The sequence below is a fragment of the Elephas maximus genome, chromosome 21, assembly GCF_024166365.1.
Source record: "Elephas maximus indicus isolate mEleMax1 chromosome 21, mEleMax1 primary haplotype, whole genome shotgun sequence".
NCBI lineage: Eukaryota > Metazoa > Chordata > Mammalia > Proboscidea > Elephantidae > Elephas > Elephas maximus.
In genome coordinates this window covers 52325743-52352394 of record NC_064839.1, presented here as the reverse complement: position 1 = coordinate 52352394, position 26652 = coordinate 52325743, and the positions used below count along the sequence as shown (strand labels likewise).

The window sequence follows — 26652 nt, the reverse complement described above, 5'->3', positions numbered from 1 at the left end:
TCAAGGCTTGAAAATGATCCTCAGTTCTCTAAGACCATCTGGGCAATGGCCCTGCCCTCAAGACTCTGGGCGTTGGCCACACTCTCTGGATTCTGGGTGGAGGCACCTCAGCTACACCTTCCAGGCCCTCTGGGATGTCAACTTTGCTCCCTCTACTTAGGCAGCCTCATTCTCCTAGTCCATCTGAGTGGCAACCCCACCCCCTCTGCCCCAGCAGGCCCTATTCTTCTGCCCCTTGTACATGGCCACTCCACTGCCTCAGCTTTGAACAATGGCCCAATCTACCTGGCACACCTTAACGGCAGTCTCACACTCCAGAACCAAGTTAGCGAAGATCCAACTCTTTGAAACGTAGGAGACTGTGGCCCCATCCCTTGAGATCCAGGAGACTGTGGCCTCCTCCTTTGAAACCGAGAAGGCCCTGCTTCCCATGCTCTTTTCAACAGTTTTGCTGATCTCTGAGCTGCTCCAGGGATGGTTCTTTTCTTTTCTTGGAGGACAACAGATGCAGCTTCTTTTACCTGTTTCCTGCCTGTAAAATTCCAAGAGGCAAACAGCGTTTTTTCTTTTTATTCTTTCTCTGTCCCCTTCAGTCTAAGCTGATGGGTTTTCTGCTGTGCTAGTTGGTTAGATGCATCATTCACAGGCTTAATCTCTTTAACAAAAGATTGTGTAGCCACTTCCTTGGTGAACATTCTAGGACATGTGTCCTTAGTTTATATAACAGAATTTTCCAAACCTTCAAGTTCTGTTTTCGTTTTGTACAGTTCATTTTTAAGTCCATCTCTTCCCTCTAGCATTTTACTATAAGTAGCAAGGAGAAACCATGTTGCCCCTTTAAGATCCTGCTTAAAAATCTCCTTAGCTAAGTGTCCAAGATCATCATTTACAAGCTCTACCTTCCACCAAACATTTGAACATAATTCAGACAAATTTCTTGCCACTGCCTAAATAGGGTCGCCCTTCCTCCGTTGTCCAGTCACATGTTCATCGCTTTCTTTTAAAACCTCACCAGAAGTACATTTAATGTCCTCATTTCCAGCAACATGCTGTTGCTGGTGCCATATGTATTCTCTAAGACAATAGAGATTTCTTTATAGCTCTTCTCACTTCCTTCTAAGCCCTCACCAAAATTGCCATTGACATCCATAATCCTACCAATAGTTTCTTCAAGACAATCGAGGCTTTTACTATTGGCACCTTAAAACTCTTCCATCCTCCACCCATTACCCAATTCCAAAACTGCTCCCACATTTTAGGTATCTGTTAGAGCAGCACCCCACTCTTTCAGTACCAAATTCTGTTTTCGTTATCGAATGCTGCTGTAACAGAAATACAAGTGGGTAGCTTTAACACACAGAAATTTATTCTCTTACAGGTTAGGAGGCTAGAAGTCCAAATTCAGAGTGCAGGCAGGCTCTAGGGGAAGGCTTTCTGTCTGTTGGCTTTGGGGAAATGTCCTTGTTCCTTGGTGGTCTTCATGTGGCTTGGCATCTATCTTCCCCCATCTCTGCTCTGCTCACTTGTTTAATCTCTGTTATATTTCAAAAGAGATTGTATTCAAGATACACCCTATACTAATCCTGCCTCATTAACATAACAAAGACAACCCATTCTCAAATGGGATTATAACCATAGCCATAGAGGTTAGGATTTACGACACGTATCTTGGGGGGACATAATTCAATCCATAACAGCAGTCATTCTCCAGACATTAACTGAACACCTACTTATGTGCAGGGCACTTCACTTTGTGTTGAAAGAAGATGATGTTGAAGCATGTGTGAAAATAGCTCTTCTGAAAGGAGTAAGGAATGGAGGGATGGGACCTCTGCCCCACTGCTAGAATACAGTCTGGCAGTATCTACCAAAGCTAAAGTACTTACGCCCCATGACCCACCCATTCCTTTTCTGGGCATATACCCAATAGAAATGAATGTTTATGTCCTCCCAGAAGGCATGTACAAGAATGTTGATAGCAACTTTACTCATAATAAAGAACTTAAAACAGCAAAACAGTTGCTGTTATTGTTGCTCACTACCATCTAGCTGGCCCCTGGCTTATGGTGACCCCATGCACGATGGCATGAAATATTACCTGGTCCTGGGCCATCTCTGTGATTGGTTGCAAATCAGACCATTGTGATCTATAGGGTTTTCATTGGCTGATCTTCAGAAGTAGATCACCAGACCTACTCCTTCTTAGTCTGGAAGCTTAAAATCTCTGTTTACAGACACGCTACTTTCTAGGCACCAAACTAACTGCCCAATTGGTGCTTTTCAATGTAATTTGAACAGATGAATTCATCAGGACTCTTTTAGTTAAAGGTGACAGAAATCCAATACAAATGCTTCAGCAAAAATTATTTATCAGCACCTTTAGCCAAACATCAAGAGAAGAGTGGGCTTCAGGGACTCAAATGCTGTGCTCTCACTCGCTCTCTCTCTCCATGCCTGCTTTTAAATTCCAAATAGCTTCTCCTAGGTCAGCTCCTTCCACCCACTAACAAGGCTAGAACTATAATCACAACCATTTACCAGCTTCTACTCTTTCAAAGGGAATGAGTATTTTCCTGCCAGCTCAAGTAAGAAAAATTTCAAGGCAGGTTCCAATTGGTCCAATATGAGTCACATGTCTGAAGCTGGGCCAATCACTTTGGCCCATGGGTGGAGTATGATACAGCTGTGGCTGCTGGAGGAATCCCTGTGCTGCCAGCCCTAATTACGTCTAGTATTTCAAACAAAGATTTTTTGGTTTTCTTTTCATTCTCTACCCAACTGCCTGCATTACAACCATTTATATTTCTAGAAAGATGCTGACACGGATGTGCGGGAGGGTCAAGAAGAGTGTACAAAGGCTGCACATAGAAGGAGGAGGAGGACGAGAGGAGCAGAAAGAAGAAAGAATAGGAGAAGAAATAAGAAGAGGAGGAGGAGGAAGAATAAGGAGGAGGATAATAAAGAAGGAGAATAAGAAAGAGGAGGAGGGGAAAGAATAAGAAGAGTAGAAGGGTAAAGAAAAAGGAGGAGGAGAGGAGGAGGCGGAAGAAGAAGAAAAAAAGGTAGAAGAAGAGAGGAGGAAGAAGGAGGAAAAGGGGAGGAGGATAAGGAGAAGGAGGAAGAGAAGAAGAAGGTGGAGGAAGAGGAGGAGGAAGAAGAAGGAGGAGGAGGAAGAATAAGAAGAGGAGGAAGAGGAGAAAGGGGATGAAGGAGAAGAGAAGAAATGGTAGCTAGAGAGCAAAAACACTATTGACACATGCACACTATAGATGAGAAAACAGATTTCAGAGGGATTAAATGATTGACCTGAGGTCCTGTACTTTGTTAGATTATGAAGAAAAAATGGCATTCAAACATTCTTGATGCCTCCCCCAGAGCCCTGTCCTCCCCACCGTTGCTTCTCAAACATCAGTCACGCACGTGAGGAGGATCCTGACCATAATAAGTACATACCACTGTACCCCTAATATTTTGATACTTTTCCTTTAAGTGTATTCACATTTTTTACTTTAATAATGTTTAAAAGTAAACTTTAAAGTGCTGCTGTAAATAGGAAACCAGTGTCTCTTGATAAGTAGAATGTAACTGCAGGTAAATGCAACAAAAACAAAGCAGCATCATTAAATTCTAACCAGATTTCGTTACCTGCCCAAAGCTCCATGCCTGAGGCCTTAATCTGTCTTTGTTAAGTGAGCCGATTATCAGGTGTTAGAAGGAGCAAAAGACAGGCTGGCACCAAGCAAAGTCTCTTCTAGATGTAATCACACAGTGGGGGGGAGGGGGTGGGGGGAAAGTGTGGAAAGGGGAAAGGCTTTCTCACTGGGTGACTAAGTGATCTGTAACACCGCATCTGTGCAGCACTTAAAAAATCAAATATGGAAAAGCAAGTTCATCTTAGGTATGTATGCATTTTCAGGGGTACTCTTCATTTACAGCAAGGGTTTCTAATTTCCTGCTGCATTAGACATATGGAGTTTCCTACTGAAATAAATGTGTTTGGACTTCTGGCTTTAAGAAGGCAGAATAAAATGATTACTTCTCTTTGCTTTTGGAAAATCATCTCCCCAAAAGGTGAAAAAAGAAAAGGAAGGAAAAGACAAGCCTGAAGTCTGTCTTCAGTGAGATAAGAAGACATCTGTGACCCTGAACAGCACAGAGGTGTCGTATTTGAAGCTGGAAGTGGCCGGCGCATTCAAAACTAAGCATCCAAGGAAGGGTGTCCCCACAGTTGCCAACCCTCCTGTTGTTTCACCCTAGTGAAGCCTGGAAAATCTTGGGAATTGGAGGTACAGAGATCTTGGAAGCTGGGTGTGGGATGCAGAAATGAAAAGAAGAGAATGTACAAGGGCAGTTAGACCCCAGTGCCCCATCTGTCTTGGAAGAAGCGCAGCCAGAAAGCTCCATAGAAGCAAGGATGCCAAGGCCATGTCTCACATACTCTGGACAAATTATCAGGAGGGATCAGTACCTGGAGAAGGACACCATGCTCAGTAAGCAACAAAGAGGAATACCATCAACAAGATGAATTGACACAGTGTCTGCGACAATGGGCTCAAACATAGCAATGACTGTGAGAATGGCACAGAGCAGAGCAGCACCTCATTCTGTTGTGCATGGGGCCACTATGAGTTGGAACCGACTTGACGGCACCTAACAACAATAACACCCACACCTGATCCCAGTCCTTATACCATGCACATAGGATACTAGTACTCCCCAACTCCTTCTGGGGATCATGAGTATTTTCTCTGGAGAAATTAGAGAGGATCCCAGCTCAGGGTTCCCAGAGAGAGCTTTGGAGCAATACTTGACTGAAAACAACAATGAAAGTTGGCATACTAAAGAGTAAAACCCCACCACCCACTACCCCCAGGCTTATATCCTCACTGGAGGCAGCAGGGTCCATCACAGGAGACAGTGACTGTGCAGACAGAGAACCTTTGAAGTCTTCAAATCCCTCAGGCACCCTACAGGGAAGCCCACCTGTACGCAAACCCTACCCATCCTCACAAAACTTTGAATGTGACTTTGTGTGCCTGAGTTTTAAGACTGATGATTGAGGAAGGTGCCAACGTGAAAAACAGAGAAACAAGAGAGAAAAAATCCTCAAAAACAGAAAGGAAAAGCATAATGCCTTCAGAAATATTATCATTAGAATAGGCATCGTGCAAACTACAGCCCGTGGACATAGTCCAGCCTGGTCTGCCAGCTAATTGTGGTTTTTACATGCTCAAATGGTTGGGAAAAAATCAAATGAAGATTAAATATTTTGTGACATGAAAATTATATGAAAATCATATTTCGGTGTAATAAAGTTTTATTGAAACACAATCAGGATGATTAGTTTATGTATTGTCTGTGGTTGCTTTTATGCTACAATCTCAGGACAGTTGTTTATAGCCTGCAGAGCCGAAAATATTTATTATCTGGCCCTAGGGAAAAAAAAAAAAAAACTGCCTATCCCTGCCTTAGAGAAAGAGGAGAAGTTATAGTATGCATCAAACAAGAACAGAGTGCTATTTTTAAAACTCACCCAGAATAAAAACAAGTTCTTAGGGATAAAAAGTATGACCACATAAATTAAAACTTCAATGAATAATTGGAATATAAAGTTGAGGAATATCTTCTAGAAAATAAGTTATAAAAAAAACTGGAAGGATAGATAATAGCAGAGGAAAAAAATTAGAAATTTAGAGAATCAGTCTTTGCGGTCTAATATTCTATAGACAAGTATTCTAGAAAGATAGAACAAGAAAACTGTTGGGAGGAAATTGTCAAAGAAATAAGACAAGAAAACTTTCTATAACTAAGGAACATGTGTCTTCAGGTTGAAAGGACATATTCATTTCCCAGCACAGGGGAAAAAAACCACACCAAGGCACATCACACATTTAAAAAACAAAGCTGTCCCTGGTGCTACACCCCACCTGCTCCTACCTTGCCCTGCTCTCCAGAGAAGAGAAGGGAAGGGAAGGGAAGGGAAAGGAAGAATTCAAAAGAATCAAAAGGAACCTAACAACAATCCAATGCAATATATAACCCTGGTTTTAATTCAGATTCAAAGAAACCAGTTGTCCAACAAAAAATAAACAAAAGAGAGAAAGGGAAAATAATCACTAACATGATATTGCAAGACATTTAGGAATTTATTGTCCATTTGTGATAAGGGTATTGTGTGTGTTTTTGAGAGTCCTTCCCCGTGTTTTAGAGATATATGCTGAAATATTTAAAGATGAAATGATATGAGCTCTAGGATCCATTTGAAAATAATTGCCATTGAGTTCATAGGCTAAGTGAGGTGTGCATGGGGACACTCTCTACTCTCGTATGTGTTTTAAATTTTTCATCATGGAGTTAAAATATTTGAGAGTTTGTAAACAAATCAGAATTCCCTGAAAAATGGTGTCAGGGCTGCCCTTCCTTGGGCAGAATCAGGCTGATGAGATCAATGCATTTCTTTATCCTTCTCACTCTCCCAGCCAACCGATCGGGTGTGGTCGCTATGGGGCACGTGTCCTGGGCGCTGGGGAGGGTGTCCCCTGAAAGGTCTTGGAAGGATGGCAGGGTAGGCTTTGCCCATTTCACAGCCCACTGAGAATTCACAGTTCTGTAATTGTGAACCAAACATGAACTTTTTTCAGCTTGGGAGCTCATTTACACTTGGCAAAAGGCAACCTCTTGCTGCAAAGCAGGGAAGGGAAGACTTTAAAAGATTTAAAACACAGCTCCAAAGGCTCCTTGGACATCAAATAGCTTTTTTGAAACAAGGTTTTGATGAGTTAAGAGCAAATGAATCAGAAACATATGGATTAAATTCCCCTTAAAATCCACATGGGTTTAAAAATGAAGGGGAGGGGGGCTTGGCAAATATCTTTTTGGTTTTATCAAACCCCAAGCACTTTAAAAACAGTGTGAGATGGCCAGCGAAGCCAACCTGCAGCTGAATCCATCCATCGCTAATGGCAAAGCTACACACAGGATACAACTGAACAAGTCGGGAAGGCCAGGCCAGGATGGGGATTAATTTCTCCTCCATCCAACAAGCACACGTTTCCCTTCAACACGCCATAGACCTGGGAGCTGAAAAGCCCAGCTAGCATGCCATAAAGTGGTTCTGGTCATTGTAGTCACCCCTTCTCTTCTTGAAGGCACATGACTGCATCCAAGGGAATGGCAAAAGGCAGCATTTCCATTTTGTTTTGGTCCCCACTTCCAATTAGGGGAAAAAAAAAAAAGCAGTTGCCATTGAGTCAATTCCAACTCATAGTGACCTTATGGGCATCAGAGTAGAGCTGCGCTCCATAGGGTTTTAAGTGGCTGGTTTTTTGAAAGTAGATTACCTGGGCTTTCTTCTGAGGTACCACTGGGGGGACTCGAAGTCAACCTCTCATTTGGCAGCCAAGGACAATCACTGTTTGCACCACCCAGGGGATCCCTCCAAAATCCCCATGTATCTGCCTATTGGAAACTAAAACGGATCCCACCAGTAGAAAGCAATACAGGCATGTGGCTCTACGTGCCTGAGACAGGGCCCCTGGCTCAGCTCTAAACAAAACCAAGGCATGTGTCCTTTTAGAATCAAAGTCTGGACCCTAGAAGGAAGCTCTGTGGTAGAGAACCACAGCTCCTTAGAACTGAACAGCTATTGCTGTAACTGAAGCCAAACTCCCTCTTAGGACAGATCAGGAAATTGAGGCCCAAGGACAGGAGGATCCTACAAGCTGACACTCAGCAAGATGAGCAGTGGCACCAATAATGGAACCCAAAGTCCCCAATTCCCAGGCCACACGTAGGCTGCATCTCGGCATCCCATGTTGCACAACTCCATGTTGCTATGATGCTGAACAGGTTTCAGAGGAGCATCTAGACTAAGATGGAGTAGGAATAAAGGCCTGGCAACCTACTGTTAAAAATCATCCAATGAAAACCTTATGGATCACAACATCCTAGATCATGACTCCTAGAATCCTTGCAGACAGTATGCCCTGAGATTGTGCAAAAAATGCATTGTTGTGTCCAACAAATGTCTGGAATAGCACCAGCTCTCATCTTTACTCGGTGAGTGCTATCTGAAGGGTAGTACTCACTCCATCTGCATTTATTGGGTACCTCCTAAAAAGACGCATATGAAAGGGGGACAAGGAATAAGGAAGACCAAAGAAGAATGGATGCACTTGAATTACGGTGTTGGTAAAGAATATTGAATATACCATGGACTGCCAGAAGAACAAACAAATCTATCTTAAAAGAAGTACAACCAGAATGCTCCTTAGAAGCAAGGATGGCAAAACTATGTCTCACACACTCTGGACAAATTATTGGAAAGGATCAGTACCTGGAGAAGTCATCATACTTGGTAGAGAGTCAGCAACAAAGAGGAAGACTCTCAATGAGATGAATTGACACAGAGTCTGCAACAATGGGCTCAAACATAGCAATGACTGTGAGAATGGCACAGGACCAGGCAGTGTTTCATTCTGTTGTATGAGACAGAACGAATTCGACAGCACCCAACACCACCACCTAAAGAGAATGAGGTGGGTGGCAGTAAGAGAATGGACTGACTCTAGGGCCTAACTGCCTCAGCTCACATCTGAGCTTTACCACCTGCAGCTGCATGAGGCCAGGCACGTGCCTTAACCCCTCTGTGCCTGGTTTGCTCTCGGTAAATGAGTATAATAATAGCCTCCATCTCAGAGGGCTGTAGGGAATTGCGTGAGTTTAGATGTATGTGAGGCAATGGTGGCTTAATGGTAGAACTCTAGCCTTTCATGCAGAAGACCTGGGTTCCATTTCCAAACAGTGCACCCCACCACCCGTCTGTCATGGAGGCTTGCGTGTTGTTATAATGCTGAACAGATTTCAGCAGAGCTCCCAGACTAAGGCGGACTAGGGAGAAAGGCTAGTGACCTACTTCCAGAAGTCAGCCAGTGTAAACTCTACAGGTCACAATGGTTTCATCTGAAACTGATCGTGGGGATGGCACAGGACCGGGCAGAGTTTCTTTCCATAGTGCATGGGGTCGCCATGAGGCAGGGCCAACTCAACGGCAGCTAACAACAACAGGACCTATAAGGCTCTTTGCGCAGTTTTGACCCAGAACAAGCACTGGATCAATGCTTGCTGCGGCTGTCACAACCCAACGCCAGGCTCTGCAGATAAAAAGTCTCATTCCATGTAATCCTCACCACCACCTTGGTGCTGTTCACTCATTTGAGAGATGAGAAACCTGAGGCTTCAAGAGGTTGAATAACTTGCTGACAAGGAGCAAAGCCAGATTCCCCACCCAGATAGGGCTCCCTTCAGGGCCACCTCGAGCCCCGGATGCACCTCTTCTTCCAGGCAAAGCTGCCCCACACGAGGGGCACAGCTTGGCAAGCAGAGGGCGGATGATTTTCAAGCTGTGCCACCGAATACCACAGCCCTGTCCAATCCAGAGCCACCCACGGCTGGGAGCTGAGCATGGGGATAAGAGGAAGGAGGCACCCACTCCAGCTCCGTGTCAAGAGCCCTATTCTGAGTTCCATCCCCAGCTTGGCACTCTCCCAGCTGGGCACGTTGAGCAAGTTACTTCCAGAGCCTTAGTTGCCCCCTCTACGAAGTGGCCTCGTGTTAGTACCTACATCACAGGGTTGCGAAAAATAAATGACAGCGTCTGCAATGCTCTCATTTGACTGCAGCCCCAGTACACACTGATTGCCTGATAATTGTGAGGGCTTGTGATTATGTGGTCGCTTGTCCAAGCTCCAGCCTCCAGAAGTACAAAACATCTCCGCCACACGGTCACCATGCCAATGCATGTCCTTCCTACATGGCTCTCCACCCTTGCACCTCCCAGGACCTGCCCGGCATGCGGGCCCAGAATGTGAAGCAGTAAAGAAATGTCACTGCCCCTGTGGTCTGCAGGTCCCTTCTGACGTTTTGGAGTTTGTCTTCCACCACCTGTTGCTATTATGCTGAACAGGTTGCAGCAGAGCATCCAGACCAAGATAGTCTAGGAAGAAAGGCCTGGCCATCTCCTTCCAAAAAACAGTTAATGAAAACATTATGGAGCACAACCGTCTGATTTGCAACCGATCATGGGGATGGCACAGGATCCGGCAGCACTTCTTTCTGTTGTGGTTGAGGTCACATGAGTTGGGGACCCCTGACATCAGCTCACGATGACAACAGGTCAGGAAATGACTGCGTGGCTGCCTCTGTCATGCTTCAAGATCTGATTCTGAACAAAACACTACAATTCTAAGATTTCACCAATAATCAGGTCACATGAGTGGATAATGTGTTCAGCCCAGCGTGGTGGATGTGGACTTCACTTTCACGAGCCTCGGTTTTCTCATCTACAAACTGGAGCTAATGGTACCTGCTTCTCAAGAGTAGTGCCAGAAAGCAGCAAGTGCTCAATAAATGGTGATGTGTATTAGCACCACAGGAGACTGAAGACTCGACCCTCACCCCCAATCCAGGTTCACATTCAAAGCCAAGAAAACCATAGGTTCAGATCATACACAAGAGGCAAACGATGAGTCCATCCCCGGACTTCCTTAAGATGAAAAGAATCACTCCACTCAGTTAAGATCACAAGTCTATTACATTTTTAAAACCCAACAAGGGGGACTCGGCCCTTTGAAGCCAACGTAAATACAACTGTTTAACAGTTTATGTTAACCATCCAATGGGACCTGAGTTGCTTAAACGGGCTCACATTGCCAGCAATCTCTGTTCACGACATGGTATTTGTTAGAAATCAGGATTTTACGGAACTCCATGTCTTGTGGTGGCCTCCGCTTTGTTTCCTGACAGGGCTGTCTTTATGGGAGTTTTCTTTGGCTTACCAATAGAAGGGTAACAGATTCCTTTTGAAGTGTTTTTATTGATGAATGAGCCGCCATAAATAACTCTCGGTGGCCTCCGCCCCATCTCTGGAGCTGCCTCTGGAATAATAGTAGCAGTGGGAATGGAAGGCAATTTACGGCAGCCTGTCATGAAATAGTTTAATGGGCTTCATACTGTTTAACTTAATCTTTACAGATGTAAAAACAGAAATACAATTATTTTAACAACTATTATTACATATTGCTTTGCTAATGAAAACAAAGGCTTGGGAAGCACTTTGAGACCCTGATTCAAGAATGTAGGGGATGGTTATGAAACAAAGAGCAGAGGGTGCTGGGGTGCTGGCTAGGATCCCACTCGATCCAAGGATAGGTCCAGAGTCAATGTCTCTTCCTGCCCAACTTTACAACCAACACACCACATACACACACAACCACGCACACACACAACCACACACACCACACACACACAACCACACACACAGAACCATATACAATTCCACACACCCATATACAGCCACACACACATATACAACTACACACAATACACACACACACACAACCACACACACACAAAACCACACACAGATATACAACCACATACACACAAAACCATACGCATACACATAGACAGCCTTACACACACACCATATACACGTATAACCACACACACACCCCCCACACACACGATCATATACAGACACAACCAAACACACATGCATAACCACACACACACGTATAACTACACACACTCATATACAACCACACACACACAACCACACATGCACATGTGACCATACACACATACAACCACACCCCTACATATATACACACACACACGCACATATGCAACCACACACACACACACACACCCCCCCCATAATCACTTGGTCAGAGCGCAGTTCCTTGGCAGCCTGACTTCAGGCTCAGCTTTGTGGTGTGAATTACAGGGGCCATGGAAATTTTCTGTTGCTGGGAAAGAGAGCCCTTGCTCTTAATGGGGCTCAAGGACTTTTCCTGTTTCTCACAGTCTCTGGCTACCACCGCCTCCTTGTTCCTACCCCACCCTCCACTGCCACAATTCTGGCTTCTATAAGCATCCTCCCAGCCAGTACACCCTGGAAAACCTATGAACCCAAAGGTCAGCTGCAGCTTGCAGGTTCACCCAACCACTTGGGAAGTCACAGATATCAGAAGCCAAGCCCCTGGGTCTCGTCCTGTTGGGGTAAAGCTGTCCCTCCTCTTTGATTCTTCAGGAAAGTTCTTTCCTCCAGAGACCCCTCCTAGCTGAGAAATGCTATTCAGGTAGCATTTTTCTTGTGAGCTGCAGCCTCAGCCCGTCGCACTGGGGACTGTGAGCCAGGGGCCTCCTCTTGTCCCTAACATTATGATTCTGTGCCTGGGGCACATTATAGCTCCTCCTGGGTCCTCAGGTGTTATCACTAGAAAATGAGGAGGTTGCCTGAGTTCTGAGCCATCTGAGAAATAACAGGATTAAACAGAGACCAGCCAAAAAGTTTATTTTAAAAGCTCAGTTGGAGGCTGTGGCTTATATCCCCATCAAGTGGGCAATAGATTTGCCCCCTAGCCCACAGCAGATTCAGACCACTGCAGAGCCCCACGTGGTGAAGGTGGGGGTGAAGGCCCTTAGAAAACCTATCGCAAGGAGGAGCAAAATAGACAGGTTATCCCCTGAGGGCAACTCACTCCCAAGGGGGAAAAGGGTAGGGTGGGTCCAGGATGAGGTTCCTGGGTGACGCAAACAGTTTGCACTTGACTACTAACCTAAAGGCTGGTGGCTTGAACCCACCCAGCAACACCACGGAAGAAAGGTCTGGCAATCTGCTTCCATAATGATTACAGCCAAGAAAGCCCTGTGAGCGCTTCCACTCTCTAACACATGGGGTCGCTATGAGTCCGAATTGACTGGATGGCAGTGGATTTAATTTGGTTTGAACTCAGGATGGAGGCCCTGAGTGGTACGTTCAGTTGCTAGCCAAAAGTTTAGAGGTTCAAACCTACCCAGATGCGCCTTGGAAGAAAGTCCTGGCAATCTACTTCTGAAAGGTTACAGCCATTGAAAATCCTATGGAGCAGTTCTATTCTGACACACATGAGTTGGAGTCAACAGCAATTGGCACTGGGGGCACAGGATGCCAAGTGAACTCTATCTCCATTTACCTGTCAGCTGAGCCCTGACATCACCCCTTGGGCTGAGTGAGGAAAGGGGTGGCCAGGCAAAGAAACTTCAGGAGTGGAGGAGCCTGTCTTTCTAAAATCATACGTCCATCTACAAATACTTACTGAGGGTCCTTCACATGTCAAGCACTTGGTAATAGTAAGCCGGGGAACTGTCACTCTACAGAACATCAGGCATCAAGGAAAATTGAATCCCATGACAAATAGTGTCTGGGTGCCTACTGTGTGGCAGGCGCTATGCTGGGCACTGTAGAAAAAAAGGGGAAAAACAAAAAAAATGATACAATCTTTGCCTTCACAGAGCTTATTGAGTAGTCGGGAGATAGGGGTGAAAGATATTATTGGGCAAATAATTATTTAATTGCAGTTGTGATAAGTACAACGAAGGACTGCAGATTTCCTAAAAAGTATGTGGGAGTTCTAGTCTACCAGACTAAGAGCCTACATGAACCGCGGCCTCAACCATCCTGACACCAAAAGAACTAGATGGTGCCAGCCTACCACTACTGATTGTTCTGATGAGGGCCACAACAGATGGACCCTGATAGAACAGGAAAAAGATGTAGAACAGAACTCAAATTCTTAAAAAGGCCAGTCTTACTGGACCAGTTAAGACTGGAAGAACCCCTAGACTATCACCCCGAGATACCCTTTAAACTTTGAAATGCAATTACTCCCAGAGGTCACCCTTCAGCTAAATAACAGGATGGCTCATAAAATAAACAGTATTGGTGAGTATCGTGTCCTTTAAAAAATCATCTACATGAGATCAAACCATCAACATTTACTCTAAAGCAAAGATGAGACGGTGGGGGCAGGGGGTGGGGAGCAGGGAAACAAAACAACCAGAATGGAAATAATGAGAATGTTGATAAATGCAACCAATGTTTCTGAAAATTTGTATAGAAATTGTTAAATGGGAATCTAACTTGCCATGTAAACTTTCACCAAAAACATAATAAAATATTATTTAAAAAGTATGTGGGAGGGTAACCAAAAATAGGCTGAAGCCATGCTCTCCAGTTTGGACGCCACTAGGTGTACGTCCCTCTTGAGCATGTGAAATGTGGTTTGTCTCAATTGAGACAGGCTTTAAGCACAAAAGACACACCAGATTTCAAAGACTTAGTTCCAAGAAAACATAAAATACCTCACTAATGGTTTTTATACTGATTTCATATTGAAATGATAATGTTTTTGATTATGCGGGATAAAATAAATTATTAAAATTAAATTTGCCTATTTCTTTTTACCTTTTAAATGCAGCTACTAAACACTATTAAATTACATTTTTTTGGCTCTCATTATTTCTGTTGGACAGTGCAGGTCTAGAAGGTCAAAAAAGGCCTCCCTGATTAAGAGGTACTATATGGCTCTTCAGCTTGATAATCCCAGAGCTCTTGACCTTGTCACAGGAAGATGAGAAGATGATGGAGACTTGGCTATGCCATTAGCTCCCTTCTTTGGATGCTGAGATTTCACACAGAAGAATTATACAGAGTTCTTCTGCCTCAGCACTATGGACATTTTGGGTCAGAAGATTCTTTGTGGTAGGGCTACTCTCTGCACTATGTTTATAAGCATCTCTGGCCTGTACTCGCTAAATACTAGTAGCATCCCTCCACCAGTTCTGACAACTAAAAATGTCTCCAGAAATTGCCAAACGTCCCCTGGGGGGCAAAATCACCCCCAGTTGAGAACCACTGTGCTAGATCCATGTTGGACCTATAAAATTAATGACGGTCAACCATGGCTGCAATAGAATCAGCAGGTGAGCATGGACCCACCCAGCCCAAATACATCAGAATCTCTGGGAATGGAGTCCAGGAACCATATTTTTTAAGCTCCCTTGATAGTGCTAATTTGCACCCAGGGTTGAGGACTCCTGCATAGCATGTGTTTAGTCGGAGGGTGTATTTCCTTTCACTCCAGGAGATAAGCAGATAAGTGTTTGCCCTATATACCCACTAACTTCACACCTGGTTAGATGATACAGAAGAGTGGCTGAGAGGTCTAAAAACAAGTACACCTGGGTATGATACTTTGCCAAGGACTAGCTATGTGACCTTGGAACCTACTAGTAAAATGCCACTAGTAAAGTGGACATAATAACAGCTACCTTCCAGGTTTGTTTAAAGGTTGAAGAAATCATGCACGTAGAGGCCTCAGCACAGAGCTTAACACATGGTAAGTGCTCAATAATTCTTGACCACCATTATGACCATCATCATCATCACCATTGCCAGCATTACCACCATCAACATCATCATCAGTATCACCATCATCAACGTTAACATCACCACCATCATCATCACCACTGTCATCATCACCATTGTCATCGTCACCATGGTCACCATCATCATCATCCCATTATTTATTGTCCCCCCTGCTATATAGGCTCTGTGCGGGTAAGGCCCTCAGTTCATTCACTGCTGCATCCTGATACTTAATACGGTTCATGGCATGCAGTCAGTGTTCAATAAGAATAAACCACACTGGGTTTCAAGGCATTGGGCATCCCAACGATCAACACAAGATTTGTTTCATCCACTCATTCAACAGCTATTCACTGAGTGCTTTCCAGAAAGCAGGTCCTGACTAGGTGCTAGGGATAAAAAGACAAAGGATCCACAGTCCCTGCTCAGCTCTGATTGGAGGATACAAACATACAAAGAACTTCCACTAACCCTTTAGGTTTGGGGTTAGAAATCACTTCCCTGTACAGTGACCAACCATCCCAGCTTGCCTAGGACAGAGGAATTTCCCGAGATGCAGACCTGTCAGTGCTAAACCCAGGAGCATCCCAGGCAAATTGGAATGAATTGGTCACTCTCCTCCCCTGGCCGCTAAAGACTGGGGTCAGAAGACCTCACAGATGTTCCCATACAGCCTGCTCCTCACGAGAGGTGGTGTACAGTGTGGTGGTTAAATGTAATGTGCCGGAGCCAGAGACTCTGGATCCAAATCCAAGCTCTGCCACTTAATAACCTCTGGACCTCGGGCAAGTGACTACGCGCTCCAAGCCTCAGTTACCTCACCTGTAATGAAGGAAAGGTAAGGACTTGGGAAAAGTACTTAGAAAAGTCTCTAACGGAGAACAAGTACTCCGTAAATATGAAAATTATTATTAGACCCTCATGGAGCGTATCATTCTCTTACTGGCTAAGGTTTTTACTGCAAACTCTTGCTCATTTACACAGACGGTGTTTTATGAAGGGATGTCCTTTCCAAGGGTTACAAAAACACTCTACCTTTCACTGTCCTGTGCTCCTGGCTGAGCCTCCGGGAGAGACCCCCGTGCACTAGGCCACAATGCTGAACACAAGGGGGGCTGAGCCTAGTTCCACATCAGTTGACTTCAAGTTAAGAAGTGGCCATCATGGCTGCAGGGTCCAGGGCCACTTCCACAGCCCAAGCAGGAACGCGGGCACTCCACATCCTTTTCTTTGCCCACCTGTATCCCTGGGGATTCCAAGCACATCTTGTGTGGACCCACCTTAGCAGCAAGGGACACAGAGAAGAGTAGAGGCTTTCCTCTTTTTTTTATTTTATAGTGGGAAGATGAAAATTAGAGTATAGTAACCCAGAGGTTCCTTGGGAGAATGGCCTGGCAATCTACTTATGAAAAATCCTCAGTTGAAAACCCTCTGGAGCACCGTTCTACTCTGACACACGTGGGGTTGCCATGAATCAGAGTCAACTCCATGGCAACTGGTTTTTCAATCTATCAGAAAATGGAAAGTGTTTAAAAGACTTTGAATAACCATAATGTCAAAAGTCCATTAGGCAGAGCAAGTCAGTTTACTTCTCAAAGTGTTCCCACCAGAATATAAGCCCCTGGAGGGCAGGACCTAGGACTGGTTCATTTTTATATCCCTAAGGTTGCTAACCAAAGAGTTGGTGGCTCATATATACCCAGAGGCCCTGGGAAGAAAGGCCTGGTGACCTACTTCTGAAAAAATCAGCCACTGAAAACCCTGTGGAGCACAGTTCTACTCTGACACATGTGGGGTTGCCATATTCAGAATAGACTCGACGGAACTGGTTAAGGTGTATCACAGGCCCGCCACTTAATGGATTCTCACTGTTTGTTCGATGGAGGAACGACAATGTGTTCTGATTAAAAAGGCCGCTTGGTACATGGCATGCTCCTCATTATGGAGATAACACAAACAACCCTACCCCTGTGTGCATATCTATAAATGCATTTGCTTCCTTTTCCCTGGCCTTAGGCGTATTTTGACATTTGTGAAACTCGAATGTGTGCAGCCTGGAAGATGGCGCCACAGGCAGTGGGTACCTTAGAAACAGCTGGCCTTGATTTCCGATTCCAGCTCTTCCTCACTATGTTCTCTCAGCCCAGATACTTCCTTCCCCACCCCAACATCAGATTCATCATTTATCAACTGGGAGACTCTAGCCAACCTCACAGGGTGTTGAAAAGATTAAATGAGATGATATGTGGTAAAAATTATAAGTTCAATACTTTCCACTTCCCCCAAGAGGATCCTCTTTACACATGCTGTGCAAAGATGGAGGGGGAGACATACGCCCTGATTAACACCAACAGCTGGTCTGATTCATTCACCCCTTGAGCCTACTCTTGTTTCTTCTTGCCAAGCGGTGTTTCTGAATAATCAGGGCACTTGACGTCAAGCCTTCCCTTACTGATGTCTGAACCACTGGTTCTCACACTCAGCTACACACTAGAATCATTCCGGGAGGTTTTTAAATACCAAGGCCCAGGCCCCACTCCAGACTAATATGGTCAGCATCTCCGGGGTTGCTGGTATATTTTAATGGCCCCCTGGTCATTCTAGTGCTTAGTCAAGATAGAGAACCACCGATCTAAACAGACAACAAAAGTCGTGTTTCAAATGGGTGGCTGTTTCTGTAACTGCTGGAAGAATGGAAACCATCATGAAAACTGAATGTAGATTCCAGCATGGCTGGGTGGAGATGTTTGCAGGCTTTCCCATGACTGAAGGAAAGCCAAGTGGCTGACTGGATCTGTCAGCAAGGGGACATTCTGTAGAGGTCTCCTTCCCAGTGTCCTGTTCCAAGTATCTCGGCAGGAGCTCAGAAAGGACCAGAGCTGGGAGTGCTGCACCCTGGACTCCAGGACTAATTCTGAAACGGACCAGCTGTATGCCTTTGGACAAGCCACCTAACCTCTCTGAGTGGGTGTGTGTGTGAGAGAGAGAGAGAGAAGTGGAGATAATGGTAATGCCTACCTCACATGGGAGTTGTTAAAATTAAATGTAAAAAATAAGTCTTTCACAGCACACAGTACAGGGGAGGTCAGCAAAATTGAACTAAACCAAAAGCAAAGAAGTTTCCTGAATAAACTGAATGCTTCCAAGGCCAGCGTAGCAGGGGCAGGGCTCTGGGGACCATGGTTTCAGGGGACATCTAAGTCAATTGGCATAATAAAATCTATTAAGAAAACATTCTGCATCCCACTTTGAAGAGTGGCGTCTGGGGTCTTAAACACTAGCAAGTAGCCATCTAAGATGCATCAATTGGTCTCAACCCACCTGGCTCAAAGGAGAATGAAGAACACCAAGGACACAAGGTGATTACAAGCCCAAGAGACAGAAAGGGCCACATGAACCAGCGACTACATCATTCTGAGACCAGAAGAACTAGATGGTGCCCGGCTACAACCAATGACTGCCCTGACAGGGAACACAACAGAGAACCCCTGAGGGAGCAGGAGGGCAGTGGGATGCAGACCTCAAGTTCTCATAAGACCAGACTTAATGGTCTGACTGAAACTAGAAGGACCCCGGTGGTCATGGTCCCCAGACATTCTGTTGTCCCAGGACAGGAACCATTCCCGAAGCCAACTCTTCAGACATGGATTGGACTGGACAATGGGTTGGAGAGGGATGCTGGTGAGGAGTGAGCTTCTTGGATCAGGTGGACACTTGAGACTCTGTTGGCATCTCCTGCCTGGAGGGGAGATGAGAGGGTGGAGGGGGTTAGAAGCTGGAGAAATGGATACGAAAAGAGAGAGTGGAGGGAGAGAGCGGGCTGTCTCATTAGGGGAAGAGTAATTGGGAGTGTGTAGCAAGGTGTATATGGGTTTTTGTGTGAGAGACTGACTTGATTTGTAAACTTTCACTTAAAGCACAATAAAAATTATTTAAAATAAATAAAATAAGTCTTTCACCTCCCTGTACATTTCTTTGCCCCTTCCTGTGAATCTGTAATTATTTCAAAGTAAGACATTTTAATTAATAAATAAATAAACCTCCTTTCCTCTCATCTCTCCATTGCCAGCCTGTCAGCAAATGAAGTGTAAAGTTTGTGCCTTAGAGTTCTCTGTTCCCGGCACTCTCTGCATGTGCACTGCACAGGGAAGGTTGAAATGCTCTTTGGTGATGATGGTGATGGTGATGGTGATGATGGTGATGATGATAGTGTCAATGGTGGTGATGGTGATGATGATGATGATAGTGGTGATGGAGATGATGATGATAGTGGTGGTAACATTGATGAAGTTGAAACCAATTTAGAGGGGAAATACATAATTTTTAAATATATAGAAAATGATTATGGTGATGATGATGGTCATGATGGTGAAGATGATGATGGTGGTGGTGGTGACATTAACGAAAAAGCAATTTAGAGGGGTATATATTTAAAAAATAATTTAGAGGGATATGTTACACATATATACATCTATATCTCAATACATAGAATGACTTTGAAGGAAATACCAAAATGCATTGGAAAAACTGACAATAATCTCTTGAGGTAGGATTACAGATGATTACAGGATCACAGGTAATTCTGGTGATGGGATTAAAGGTTTGTTCCCTTTTAGTATTTTCCACATTTCTTGCATGAACACATCTAACTTTTATTTTATTTTTTTAATACTGTACTTTAGATGAAGGTTTACAGAACAAACTAGCTTCTCATTAAACAATTAGTACACATTGTTTTGTGACATTGGATACCAACACCACAACATATCAACACTTCCTCCTTCTCAACCTTGTGTTCCTGTCCACTCCTGCCTTCTAGTCCTTACCCCTGGGCTAGCGTGCCCCTTTAGTCTCGTTTTGTTTTATGGGCCTGTCCAATCTTTGGCTGAGGGTTGAACCTCAGGAGTGACTTCATTACTGAGCTAAAAGGGTGTCTGGGGGCTATACTCTCAGGGTATCTCCAGCCTCTGTCAGGCCAGTAAGTCTGGTCTTTTTTTGTGAGTTAGAATTTTGGTTTACATTTTTCTCCAGCTCTGTCCAGGACCCTCTATTGCGATCCCTGTCAGAGCAGTCGATGGTGGTAGCTGGGCACCATCTACTTGTGCTGGACTCAGTCTGGTGGAGGCTTTCATCGTGGGTTTGTTAGTGGAGGGCAGCTCTTCACAAAGAAAAGGACAATGTAGTTTATGAAAAGAGGCTGACAGTCTATTTTGACCAAGTGCAAATTGAAAAATATGGATAAATTAAAAAAGAATAAGAGATGTGCAAATGGCTATACACTTCCTTATGCCCCTACAAATCCACCCGATGGATTTTATCCCTCGTTAAGGTCGTTCTCAACCCTGGTTGCACAGCAGAATTGCCTGAGGATCTTATCTAAATACCAATATCGGGACCCACTGCAGGCCAGTTGAATCAGAATCTCTGGGGCTAAGACACAGGCACTAGCGGACTGTCAACGCTGGCCAGGTGATCCGCATACACAGAGAGGCCTGGAACCACTGCCTTCTTGGCTTGTTCTCATCACCTGTGGAAGTCTCAGTAAACACCCTAAAGAAACAGCACAGACAAGAAAGAAAACGTACTGGAAATCGATTTATTTCTCTTAATCGACACTTTCTTGTGTTACTCAGTGGCCTTTATTTAGCCGCTCTTTTTGTTAGGTGCTGACGAGTCAATTTTCAACTCTTTATGGGAACAGATCTCCAGGTCTTTCTCGAGCCTCTGAGTGGGTCGCCAGCCTTTGCAGTTAGCAGCCCAGTGCTTAACTCCCAGCCCCAACTGGCCTTGTAACCTCAGTAGATGCATTCCACCAGTGAAGCTAAGGAGGAATCCTGCCCAGTGTGCACCGGGTACCCGCAAGCACCCTCTGCAGTGCCCGGCCTTATACTAGTCATTGCCCACCCCATATCATGCCTGCAAGAGTTCGCAATGCCGGCTTCAAGTCCAAAAATGTGGGAAAGTTTATTTATTTCTCCAAAACATTCCTGATTTGTAATGTGCTTTCTAAAAATGTTCTAGCTGACCAAGCTCCTGCTATATTTAGCCACAGTATTTAAAAGAAATGTTCTTTACACTTTATAAGGCGGGCTCGGAGACGCGCGAGTTTAGGGAAAACTGCTCCTGGGGCCTGGTCCCTCTCCCCCCAGGAAAGGGATGGAGCCAGCCTTCAGTCTACAGCAACAGTCTTAGTGCAGAAAGGAAGAGCTTCACTCATTCCCAAGACCCTTAGGTTCACAATGGCCAGCCAGCCAGCCCCAGGGAGGTTGCTTCTCAGCTCCCTGTCCTGCCTGAGCAAAGCAAGGGAGCGCCAAGGGAGGTTTGCTCTCCGGCCTGTGAAAACCATCTCTCTGACAGTCTTCCCGTCCTCCTGGGCTTGTGTCACAGCTTGTTTTGCTTTTGGTTTCAGGTTCAAATGGTTGGACCATCTCAAGAGAGGAAATGTGGCAACAGAGATGAAAATGGGCCCCAGCCTATTCGGGTGGGGGAACCTGAGGAGTCAGCCCACCAGGAGTCTTCTTTTTCCTACTGGTTTCCTACAACGTGAGCGAATTGCCAGCTCGTGTTTTTCTTTCAGAACTAAAATGTCACAAATGGACTCAGAACAAACACATTTCATTTAGACACTGTGTCTGTATACAGAAATCAGTCCTACCATTTCCTGAGCATTTTCTGTGTCAGATATTTTACACACGTGAACTAATTTAACTCTGACAACACCCCCATGCAGGAGGCCTTCCCATCACTACCATTTTACAGATGAGAACTGTGGCAGATTTATATGCACCATTTAATTTACTCCTATTACAGCTCTGGAAACCCTGGTGGCGTAGTGGTTAAGTGCTACGGCTGCTAACCAAAGGGTCGGCAATTCTAATCCACCAGGCGCTCCTTGGAAACTCTACGGGGCAGTTCTACTCTGTCCTATAGGGTCGCTATGAGTCGGAGTTGACTCGACAGCACTGGTTTTGGTTTGGTTTTTTTATTACAGCTCTGTGAGGCAGTTACTAACATTATCCTTGTTTTTACAAATGAGAAATATTAAGGCACAGAAGAGTTAGGTCACATGTCCACCATCACACAGTAAGTAAAGGCAGAGCTGGATTACTAGTCTCTGTCTGGTGGGCCCCAAGGCCTTAACCAGATTAAGATAGCTAACCCCACCTGTACATGAAGTTAGTAAAGGGTAAACTAAACCAAACCTGTTGCCGTTGAGTCAACTCTGACTCATAGAGACCCTGTAGGTCAGGGTAGAACTGCCCCATAAGGTTTCCTAGACTGTAATCTTTAGGAAAGCAGACTGCCCACATCTTTCTTCCGTGGAGTGGCTGGTTCAAACCATCGACATTTTGGTTAGCAGCCAAGGAGTTAACCACTGCACCACCAGGACGCCTTTTAACCTGGAAGAAAGCCAAGACCGAATCTTTGCCCCCAAGGCCTCCATTTTCTTTCTGTCAGGGTATACAAAGATACTCTTGGTTGACTAGTTGACTGTGTACCTCTTGGGGCTTATGACAGGCCCCCTCCACACCCCTCTCACCATCCCCAAGTGGGAGAGCCGAATTTGCACTTGGCCCCATTTGCATACAACGGTGTACACCCTTGGCTTGAATCCACATCTGGCCTTCAAGCCACCCATTTGATTTGGCCAGTGCAATTGACATTTGGATGCCATTAGAAGAGACAGCCCCCTCCCAGGTCCACCTGGGCTTCACCACTGCCTGTGGCCTCTCTCCAGGTCACTGCCCACATCCATGGTGTCTGCCTGACTCTGGACCAGAGGTGGGCTTTCAATAAGGACAGCAGAGTAGAGAACTGATCATTCGGTCTTTGGGCAAAAATTTTAAACTGATTTACACATGGATCAAATAATTTTATTTTACTTTTCCAACAACCCAGGCTATTTTAAATGATGTACTTCGCTTATTACCACTTGGATTATAAATAAGAATTTTAACTGTAGGATGCACCCTGGTTTCATGAAAGCAAGATGCCAGCCATCTGGATTTGGGGTGTACACAAAGTCATGGCTCCCACTTGGAGGTGCAGCCCATCACTAGGAGGGTCACCCACCTGAGTGAGCTTAACACCAGCCTCCTTCAGCTGGAGCAGTCACATCTTAGAAGGCTGGTTCTTTAGCCCACATGCAGACACACGTTGGCCACTCTGCACAGAGTGATAGACACCACACGTGGAAACCCTTTCAGACTGGCATGATTCCCTGAAAATGGCTAAATACATCCTACTCTGGTTCTCAAAAATCATATAGGGCATTTGAGACCTGGGAGGCCATTAGCTTCTACAAGAGCCAGCAAACAGCAAGCCCAAACCAATCAAAACTGCCCTTTCAAAGTGCTCTGTCCTTGTTAAAGTCATGGAAGTCAAGTTCTCAATGTTGGCATGCCTTCCAAGTATCTTTTTTAAATTCTTTGTTCATTTCACTATCATAACACAAATAATAAATGCTCTTTGTCTACAAGTACAAGGATAACAAAAATCTTTCAAAAGATATTCATACTTGGGTTAATTTAAAATAGTTGAAGCAGTTGACCTGAGTCCATCTGTCCCACCTACGTGCAAAAAGATGAATTTCTGAGCACTCATGTGTACAGAACATTGATATATTTATCACATATGCACACAAACATATATCATTATAAATGCACCTGCCATATTCCCTATTACCCTCTGTGCACCCATACTTGTGTGTGTGTGTCTGTGTGTGTAATTAGGGCTTGAAGTAAAATGGATTTTCAGAAAACTTAATCTATTCCCTTTGTTTAGATGAGAGAAAAGAGACACTTGTTCAGATGGCATAAAAGTAGAATTCTGTGGTTGTTTCTGGTCTACCCCAAATATAACTGAGATTTTGTTTTAATTAAGAAGCAGGAACCCTTTCTTGGTCTCTTTGAGCCACACTGTTGAGCCAATGATTAAATTTAGAATCATTAGAAAATCTGTTTGGGTTACTAAGATCCAAAGCCTCCTTTTTCTTCAATAGTGAAGAACACACATGGAATTGTGTAGATTCCATAGAAAATGCCCTTCACTGTCCATTCCTCTTAGCTTCCCAAACCAGATGAAAGCAGGAATCAGACAGCAGAATTTTTCCTGTGCATGTATAAACACACTTAGCCAAGCATATACACACTCCTGCATTTTGTCTGTGCTATTAAAAAAAAAAAAAGTGTATACTGCACTTTTGGGAACTCTAACTCTAAAATACTATCCTTTTAAAATAGCAGTATTGAATCACTGGCTACACCAGAAAATAGCCATCAAAAAATTAACAAAATACACAAGACAGCAAAGCAAACACTGCAAGGAAAAGTTAAAACAGCAGAATTATTCATTCTGCTTTCTGCCATGGAGGCAGCACCCACTCGCCCTCTTGCAGCTGGCCCCTTCTCCTCCGCTCTGACGACTTGCCCTCCTCAGAAGCCGGGGCCTCTGAGATGCTGACATGACTCCCAAGTATAATCCCAGTCTCCTCTTTCCTATTACACTGTTTGTTTATTTCCCCCAGTGATCCAGTGAACCAGGCAGGGAGAGGTTAATGAAAACACAACTTTATTCACAGAGGCTGAGAGTTTGGGATAACAAAATATCCAATGACAGCCCTTCTACCCTGTTTTCAGTTCATCTCGGTGTGCCTGGATCTCAACAATGGGGGTGCTTCAAAATCCCCAAAACCAAGCACCCTCTACAGTTCCCCAGAGTCTTCCCACTAGCCCAGGAGAACCCAGTCCTGTAAATGTTTCTGAGTCTGTAGCTCATGGGTCAGCGTGGTCTTAAGAATGAGCTTCCAGAAAGCCAACTCTGTGCCTGCTATGATTAAACTATTCCGCTTGCCTGAAACATGTCTTTTCCAACATTATTAACCAAACCAGTTGTCGTCGAATTGATTCTGACTCATGGCAACCCCATGTGTGTGAGAGCAGAACTTCTCCACAGGGCTTTCAAGGGTGTGATCTTTTTGGAAGCATATCACCAGGCCTTTGTTCTGCGGTGCCTCTAAGTGGGCTTCAACCTCCAACCATTTGGTTAGTAGTTGAGCTACTAACCGACAGGCCCTCTTGATTTAAAATTTGTACTAATTTGTATACATGACTTGGAAATGACTCTGAAAGTTGTTTCGAAGACCCCTCTCTGTCTACCGCCAAGGATTCATGACTTTCTGTAGCTTGCCTGCACCAGAAAAAATAAAATTTACTTGGAGGTTTAAACCCATTGCCATTGAGTCAATTCCAACTCATAGCAACCCTATAAGATGGAGGTGAACTACCCCATACGGTTTCCAAGGAGCGCCTGGTGTATTTGAGCTGCCAACCTTTTGGTTAGCAGCCCTAGTTCTTAACCACTACGCCACCAGGGTTTCCACTTTGAGGTTTAGGAAGTCAAATCTCAGAATCTGTGCAATAACACATATACAGACGCCATAAGAGGTTGGGTGCATTTCCAAAGAGTTCCAAGCTGAACCGGGATGTGAAAATCTTAATTTTTTTACCCAGACCCTTGTTACAGAGCCCTGCCTCCCTCTCCACCTTCCTGCAGACTTCCAGCCATTTAGTTAAGGTGTTTATTTAACTGCAGGCTCCAGGCCTGCCAGGTGGGGGCTTGGAGGGAGAAGCTGGTAGTGGGCTGGGAATGGGGTCGGCTGAGGGTGTCTGAAAGAATCCTCCCATCAAGCCTCTGTTCTTTGGGGTCCAGAGAGGCCCCTCTAGCCAACACCAGCAGATCCCTCACGCTTCCAGGCATTAACCCATCCCTCTTTCCATCTGCTTTCTGTTTGTTTTACCAAACTTGTTTGATTAAAAGTAGTCCTTAGCTACATAATTCTGGAAAATGTAACAAAAACCAAACGTAGGTCTTGAAAAAACATGGGAATCAAAAAATATGACGTTGTCTGCATCTTCCCCCCCCCCCTCCCTTCCGGTGTCCCTTGAAATCTTTTGATCTCTTAAAAGAAAAAAACGAAAAGATAAGAGGGCTGCTATCGGCTGTTACAAAAGTTGCTGAAATGAGCGTTGACTAGTGGGCTATCATAATGGAACCAAATGCTATATTATACGTAGTGCATTTTCTTAATAGAAGTTGTTAATAGAGAGGTTTTCAAAGAGCAATCACTACAGCAAAAGAGTCATGTATTTAGGCAAAGAATAAAGCGTGTTCCTTTTACAGTCTAGAAAGAAAGAGAAAAAAACCTCTACTTGAAATAAAAATGTTACTGCTCTTGGTGGTGTCTCAGCTTCCACTTTGACATTGCCCAGGCGGGAGATCTCGGAGAGAACCTGAAACACAGGGGTCATCCCCTGTGCCCCCGACGACTGGACTCCAGGGACAAACCCAGCTGTGAACAGAACCACCACCACCCAGACCGGCTCGAAGCCAAGCCTGGGCCA

The 26652-nt window shown here is 44.7% G+C and overlaps 1 protein-coding gene across 1 annotated transcript in view; it reads right to left on the bottom strand.

The window, feature by feature from the left end:
• Positions 1 to 26652, bottom strand: part of FOXC2 (forkhead box C2) — a 64364-nt gene that overhangs the window by 24564 nt on the left and 13148 nt on the right. The gene's annotated exons all lie outside the window — the stretch shown is intronic.